The sequence below is a fragment of the Cupressus sempervirens genome, chromosome 3, assembly GCF_028749045.1.
Source record: "Cupressus sempervirens isolate cs-2001-9-10 chromosome 3, ASM2874904v1, whole genome shotgun sequence".
Taxonomy (NCBI): Eukaryota; Viridiplantae; Streptophyta; class Pinopsida; order Cupressales; family Cupressaceae; genus Cupressus; species Cupressus sempervirens.
The window spans coordinates 438,714,227-438,721,348 of record NC_143120.1 but is presented as its reverse complement, the minus strand read 5'-3'; the positions used below and the strand labels follow the sequence as shown (position 1 = coordinate 438,721,348).

Genomic DNA, 7,122 nt, shown 5'->3' with positions numbered 1-7,122 from the left:
CTTCCTTTATCCCTTATAATCTGTTTGGGGCCCTTACCCTTAAAATATAGGGCCCCTTCTATATTATTGTAGGGGGCAAGGCATAACATGGTGCATGCAGCATGTCAACAGAATCAACCCGAGTGTCGGCCCCCTACCCCTACATTTATAATATATATTATATTATCCAGAGAACAATTGCATCCCTCAAAGATACAAGTGCTAGTTAAGATTTTTTGTATGTGTGTGCGTGTGTGTGATTATCCGGAGAACCATTGCATCCCTCAAAGATACAAGTGCTCAGTGCTCCGGGCGGGCGGGCAGGCGGGCGTGCATGCGTGCGTGCGTGCGTGCGTGTGTGAATTCAAACATGAAATGGTAAGATTATCTTCTCCCAACATAAGTTTAAGTTGTCATTAAGCTCATTTTGATGATTTTTTGAATTAACAACAAAGCTAGGGTAACGGTTGTGGTGAGTGGACTTCAAATTTTGAAACCAAAATCAATTTTCGTAAACAAAAAAGTGTAATATTTGCTATCAACAAATATTAAAGTTTCAAGATAATTTTCTTGATGATTAAATTTCATAATCTCAAGCTAAATTGTCATTTTTTAATACCTGAATTATGTATTGTCCCTTCACAATGTCATTTTTTTTAATCTTAGTCTTGAATTCTACCTTTTAAAATATACCAAGTCAATTTTGTGATATAAAAGCATTATCTTTAAATATTTGAAATCTCAACCATTTTCCAAATTTCAATAGATATTTTATTCGTTTGCTCATTATCACTTTGAGACTAATTAAAAAACTAACGATTTACTGAACCCATTCACACAACAATTTGGAGATCTGAAGCTGAATAAGAGGCAACGCTCTCGGGAGCCTGATTTCTTATTATTAGTGTCTGATTTCTCCATTATAGTCGATAGCCTCCTATATAAACAGCAAAAGATTTAGTATTAGCAGCAATAGACTCGACAATCACAACTGCAATTTAATTTACTGCAACATCTAATTATGATTTATAAAACACCAAAACAATTTAAAAAGTCACCAAGGAAATTTTAGCTCTATAAATACAAAATTTTATTGATAAAAATTTAACTTTCTAATCAAGAAATGGATGTTAATTCAAGTATCCAAAGCAGTAGGGATGATACGTTTTCTATTTTCCGTATGGTTGTTGGAATAGGAATAGAAAATTTGGAATGTGTTTTTTATTTTATGCTCGATTTATCAATTGGAATAGGGAATAAGAATACGTATTCCCATTTTGCCTCTAAAATGAGCTTATACCCAATCCAAAAAATAGTTGTTATTGGAATAGTCATTCCTATTCCCAATATGCATTCCTGTTCTCCGTTTCTATACCTGCAACCGAACAACAATAAAATCCAACTAAAGGAAAACTTCGTAACATTTAATGATATCCTCTTCTATATTTGGGGTTTCTTGAATTTATCAGTACAGCATGTGATGGCCGGGCGGTGGCCAGGTGTCCCATGTCCAAAGAACAAGTAAACATCCCCACAGCCCAACAACGATTGCACTAGCATTTTAAAAAAAAAGGTGAAACACGTTTCTAAATTTAAAAAAGGTGCAATTTATGAAGCGATTTGCTGTACAGGATAATTTGTCGTTTAAGAATTGAAAATACATGACTGATATTTGCAGGGGGATAATCAACGTCCATAAAATGAAGAAATATGTATCCCATGTCAAAATAAGAACAATATAATCATTGGAATGAATTGTCATGTTTTTAATGGAATATCTTTGGAAAATCGATACCAGCAGATGATATCATAAATGCCTATGGATAAGTCGAGTTTTGAGTGAGTTGCTCCCTTTTTATTCCTTTCTAAGAGAATAAACATTAAATGAACTGAAAATGTCTAATCATCCTTCTTTATTTTTATTAATAGCACAAGTGTTGACATATGAAATTTAATTACTTTGGATTCTGGCAAACGTTCAATTTTGATAATTGTTGTTAGTGCCAACAGCTGCTGTAGAGCAGTTTGTTGGTATTATATATATATATATATATATATATATAACGATTTCAATTATCAGTTTAGTGTTCTTTGGTTTCTGGAAGCACTAAGAAGAATTCTTATATGTATAGTAACTATGCATATTATATAATTATTATACAATATGTATCCACACTGACAATGAACTATTTAAACTTCATATATTCTTTTCGTCATTCTTATGCGAAATCTCAACTAAGTCTAATGTTATGTATTAAGTTTCTGTAATGTCCATGATGAATGCTTTATCAACGTTATAGTTCTAATATTTAAATTTCCTCTAAAATTTTAAAAAGCCCCCTATTTTTTAATAGCAGTCCCCTGCTGTCCCTAAAAGATGGTCCAATAGTACCCCTGTACTGGAAACACGCCCTGTTCTCCCTTGCCATCCCTGTCCCTGAAACTTGTGGGAGGGTAGGAATTTTTTGTATTTGTTTCCTTGCTTTCTATCGGATGCCGAAGGGTCACAAATTGTGTCATATTGGATGAACACGCTCAAATGGACATGTTAAAAGTTAAATTTGGTGTTTTTTATACTCCTGGAGTTGGGATCCTATCTTTAGAATTGTGCTTCTTGCTAATTCACATGCCACGCCTAAACTATCTCTTTCTAATAACCCCTCCTTGGTTACTACTATTTTTTTGGTTACATTCCTAATATCCCGAACAGAAGTTTGTGCACTTGCAGCTCTATTACAGCAGCCTGACAAGGTTTATACGGGTTAAACCTCCCTAATAGCCCAACACGCAACTGACAAGAAGAATATTTAGCAAAAGAAAATGTATATTCCAGTTGTACAACAATTTTAAACCTGATCTTATCATCAGTACAAGGTTTGTTTTTTATACAAGGATTTGACCTGCTCATTACCTTCCCATTTTGGGCCATAGGAAGCAATACATTTCACACCTTCCTGCAACAAATAGAATACTTAAGGATATAAGTAGGATATCCAATTAACAATCATAACCATATTCAGATAATGTATAATAGTTACCAATAATTAAAGAAACTTCACCTTTGCGGTCTACCTAAAAATTAGTTCCTTAGCTTTTTTGTATTGCTAATGGTTCAGGCTAGAGGCAATGTGATCTCAACTGCATGGATAAGAGCCACTATTCACCCAATCCAGTGGATTTTATGAACCTCCGAGAGAGAGGTTATTAATGAGTGTAGGGTAGTTGCTGACCAATAACTGACCCTTGCTAAGATATTCCTTCCTTACTAGTTTGGAACCCAATCACACAAGAAAAAAAATACTAAATTTTGGATATAGGAAATAGCCCAATCTCAAACTCACTTTATTCATCTTTAGTTGTCTTCAACCAGTAGTCCATAGGACTGCTAAGCAGTAGAAGATGGCATTCATCACCTACACGCCACCGGCTCTATGACTTGCTTGCTACTGGTAAAAACCATCCAAGGCTCATGAGTAGATCCCAATATCCATCACATTTAAGCCAAACTAACTCTAGGATATGGCCAAATCAGTTTGCCTATAGAATGTGCTTTCTAGCTGTCATCAAGCTGGAGCAGCAATAAGCTCATCTTTAAGCACGTCACAAAATTTACTGTTTCGATGATCATTTCATAAGGAAAGACGCAAGCTACATCTTATTTAAGTATACAACACTTAGAGCCTGTTATTCCAACCATCTTGAGTTGCCATGGAAATTGGCTCCTATAAGCAACTTGTTCTACAAATGGGGAAAACTCTCTTGTAATGAGATATGCCAAACCGAAGTCCTATGGCTTGCTTCATCTAGGACTGTTCACTCAGTTATTAGCACTGGTTTAAATAAAGGGGCATTACAGTAATTTTAATCTAAAGGTCCATCCCTTGGAATGATACAAGATTGCGAAAGGAATCCCTTGTTGAACTTTGTAGGACAGCAGAATCAATTAACTGACAATTAGACCTTAAGAGGCAACCTTGAATCTTAAACTACCATGGCCTTATAATATAAAGCTTAGTAGCCGATGCACTCCTTGGAAGACTAGCTACAGAGGGGGAGGTGCATGGAGGCGGACGCGGAAGCGCTTGGATGCCTCCAAGGGGCGCATCCAAGGCCTATGGATGCACTGTAGCCCTAGATGTGCTTCATGTGTGCATCTGGAAGCTTCCAGCCACAAAAAACTCCAATATTGACATTAGAAAGCAAAAACCACAACTTAAAGTGACTTAAAACATGTGCCTATATCATTTTTTTCCTCTAAACCCTAAAATGGCTCTAATGGAGGTAATTCGTTGTTTTTTCATCTGATTTTGTTTTCAGCTAGGCTCTCTTTTCATTTGGTCCTCATTTGAGCATTTTGAGGGTAAGGAGATTATTTTTGAGGATCATTCATGAGGTGCCACATTGCTTTTTCATAGAGAAGATCTAAGCATCTAAGGTAAGCAGTTGCTCCCATTCTTGAGTTCTATAATGAACTTTTTTGAGATTTTGATGTATTTTTTAAAGAATGGGAAATAAAGAAACAAGTTTGGTTAACTATCTTAATATTTTTGTATCCCTTTTTGCACTTGTATGTTTAAAGTTCATAGTTTTTTTTCTTATTTTTATTTCTTTAATTTTTTATAATTGCAAGAAATTAGATTGTATTGTGTAAGAATGGTTGTTAGTGGTAGCCAAAGTTTAATGGGAGTGCAAGGAGCCAACAAATTCAAAAATTGATGTAGGATCTGCTTTATGGACACACGCCACAAGAATATCATAGGTTTCAGAGATCTTTAGAAGTGTAATGTAAGCAAATCAAGTAAGCCATTCAATAGCTCGTATTCTCAGGTCAAACTTCATTTCTTGGTTCTTTTTGGCAAAGGAATCGGAATGTGCAAAGGAAGCAAAGATGGGAAGGGGATGTCTACTGCACAAATAGAGAATTTTTTAAAAGAACAAGAACAGGTTGATAAATTGGTTAAAAGATCAAAACAAACTTCTTATCAACCTCTATCCAGAAAGGAGAAAAATGCAATTGCCCACTGAACCAATTGTATCCTCCAAACTTCCATTCTTGCAAATACCTAAACTAAAAGAGGAAGAGGAAGAAGTATAAATTAGAGCCTGCAAAAGAGGTCCAATGGACACAGCATCTAAAATGGAGACAAAAGAGCTTGTTGATCAAGCCATTGCATGTTGCCTTTATGCTAATGGACTTCTGTTCAACTTGGTGAGATCACCATAACGGAAGGAGATAGTGGCAACCATCAATAAAGCACCATCTGAATATGTAATGTCCCCATTTTGGTTGACATCACTCTCGTAGACCGGTGGTTGTGATGAGAGAGTCATTCTGGCGTTTATTTGAGGATTGGATGGCTTATTATGCTCTTGGAGATATTATTTTATCATTACTTTTTATTCGCGACCTACATGTTATAATTTTAAGTTGAGATTGCACTTTTCTTTTCTTTTCTTTTCTTTTAAATTTATTTATTATAAAAGTGCATTATAATGGGATTATATAAGGATGCTTCTAGAAGTTCTTAGTAACTTCTTAGGAAAGTGAATAAATAGAGGGTTTGGCCTCTCATTTGGACACATTGGATTTGATGATTCTACTACCTCTCTCTATGAGCATTTGTGGCACCATCTAGGTCTGCAAATATTCAGCATAATCCTTGAGAACGATACCTCTCAAGAGATTGCATAACTGAGGAAGTGAAAGACCTTTTGAAGGGTTGCACATTGGAAGTGGTATTCGGCCATTTCATGTTGAGCTTCATTGAGTTTCCGACTTGGATTGAGGTTTGATATTTTTGGAGTTCTTTTTGGTGAGGGATTGCATCATTGTTCAATTGGAGGGCTTCACAAGAAGATTCATTACAAATCTGATATCAACTGGTGATTTTCTGAGGTCTAGCTGGGAAAGATTCATTACAAATCTGATATCAACTGGTGATTTTCTGAGGTCTAGCTGGGATTACATTTTATCATCATTGGGTCATCAATATTGGTCCAAATCTCATGCAATCATTCTTAAAGCATTCCAATAGCCTGGGCATTTCAGTCTGTACCATTTTTGACTGCTAGTGTTTAAGGCAAAAATTAATGCATTTTCACTACAGTGCCGTACTGTACAGCCTGCTTCAGAACAGTGTACGACCTGCAGCAAAGGACAGTTTGGGGAAGTGCAAATTTGTTCTTCTTCATCAGCATATGACCGTCTACAGTTACATCAGTACCAGGTTCTTCTATTATCATTGCAATAGCTAAATATCAGTAGGAATAATGAGGGTTTGCAATGTTTGTTGAATTCAGTCTCAGTTTTGTACCCAGCTATATAATCACTGTACACCTTGTTCAATGAGCTTGATAGATCTTTGTAATCAGTCCCAGCATTGCATAATTTTGTAAGTAGTTTCTTGGTACCAAATAGTTTGCCAAATCTGAAGATGCAATTGTTCTAAGAAGGGCTACATATTGGCACTGTTTTTGCTTCATCAAGTTAATTTATTGCTCAACAGTTCCTAAAATCAGTTATTTACTTCCAGCAGTATAGTTGCCAAATGTTTAATGAAATTTTACATATCCAGTCTTAATCTTCAGCAGCACAGTTCAGATTGCATGTCAAGTGTTTGTAAAAATGTCTTGGCTGTAAATGCATCATATTTCCTTAGTATTTTATGCATAAAAAGGTAGCATCATATTGAGGAGCTTGCATAGTAATCATAGAAGTTTTTTAAAAAAAAAATCTTAGCAACCATTTCTATCAAGCAACTTCAAACGGAAATGCTATATCAGCAAGTCACAAGGTTGCACATGCACTGTTTGACAAAATAGCAAGTACCAAATAAGGGCAATTGTGATCAGTTTGAGCAAGGGTCTTTACAGAATACACAAGTCTCAGGTATGAAAAGATGCATACCAACCTATTGCAAAAGGAAAGAACTTCTACAAAAAGATCTCTTCAACCAATTAGAAATTCTTGGAAAACTTTGGATGTTTCTATTGTCTATGATGGATGGAAGGATACAAAAAAATCAGCAATTGATTAATGTGATTGCAGTGTTTCCCAAAGGGTCAATGTTTTTTAGGGCGACTGATTGTGAAGGTGAAATGAAATATGCATAGTTCGATTCCAGAATTCTCATTGAAGTTGTA

At 35.5% G+C, this 7,122-nt stretch overlaps 1 protein-coding gene across 2 annotated transcripts in view; it reads right to left on the bottom strand.

Annotated features, from left to right (window-relative positions):
- Nucleotides 1-680: 680 nt before the first annotated feature.
- Nucleotides 681-7,122, bottom strand: part of LOC149566941 (transcription termination factor MTERF4, chloroplastic-like) — a 50,590-nt gene continuing 44,148 nt past the window's right edge. For both annotated transcript variants that reach the window (XR_016362317.1, XM_089820159.1), the window contains exon 4: nt 681-916. The gene's annotated coding sequence lies outside the window, so the exon portion shown is untranslated. The remainder of the gene's footprint in view (nt 917-7,122) is intronic.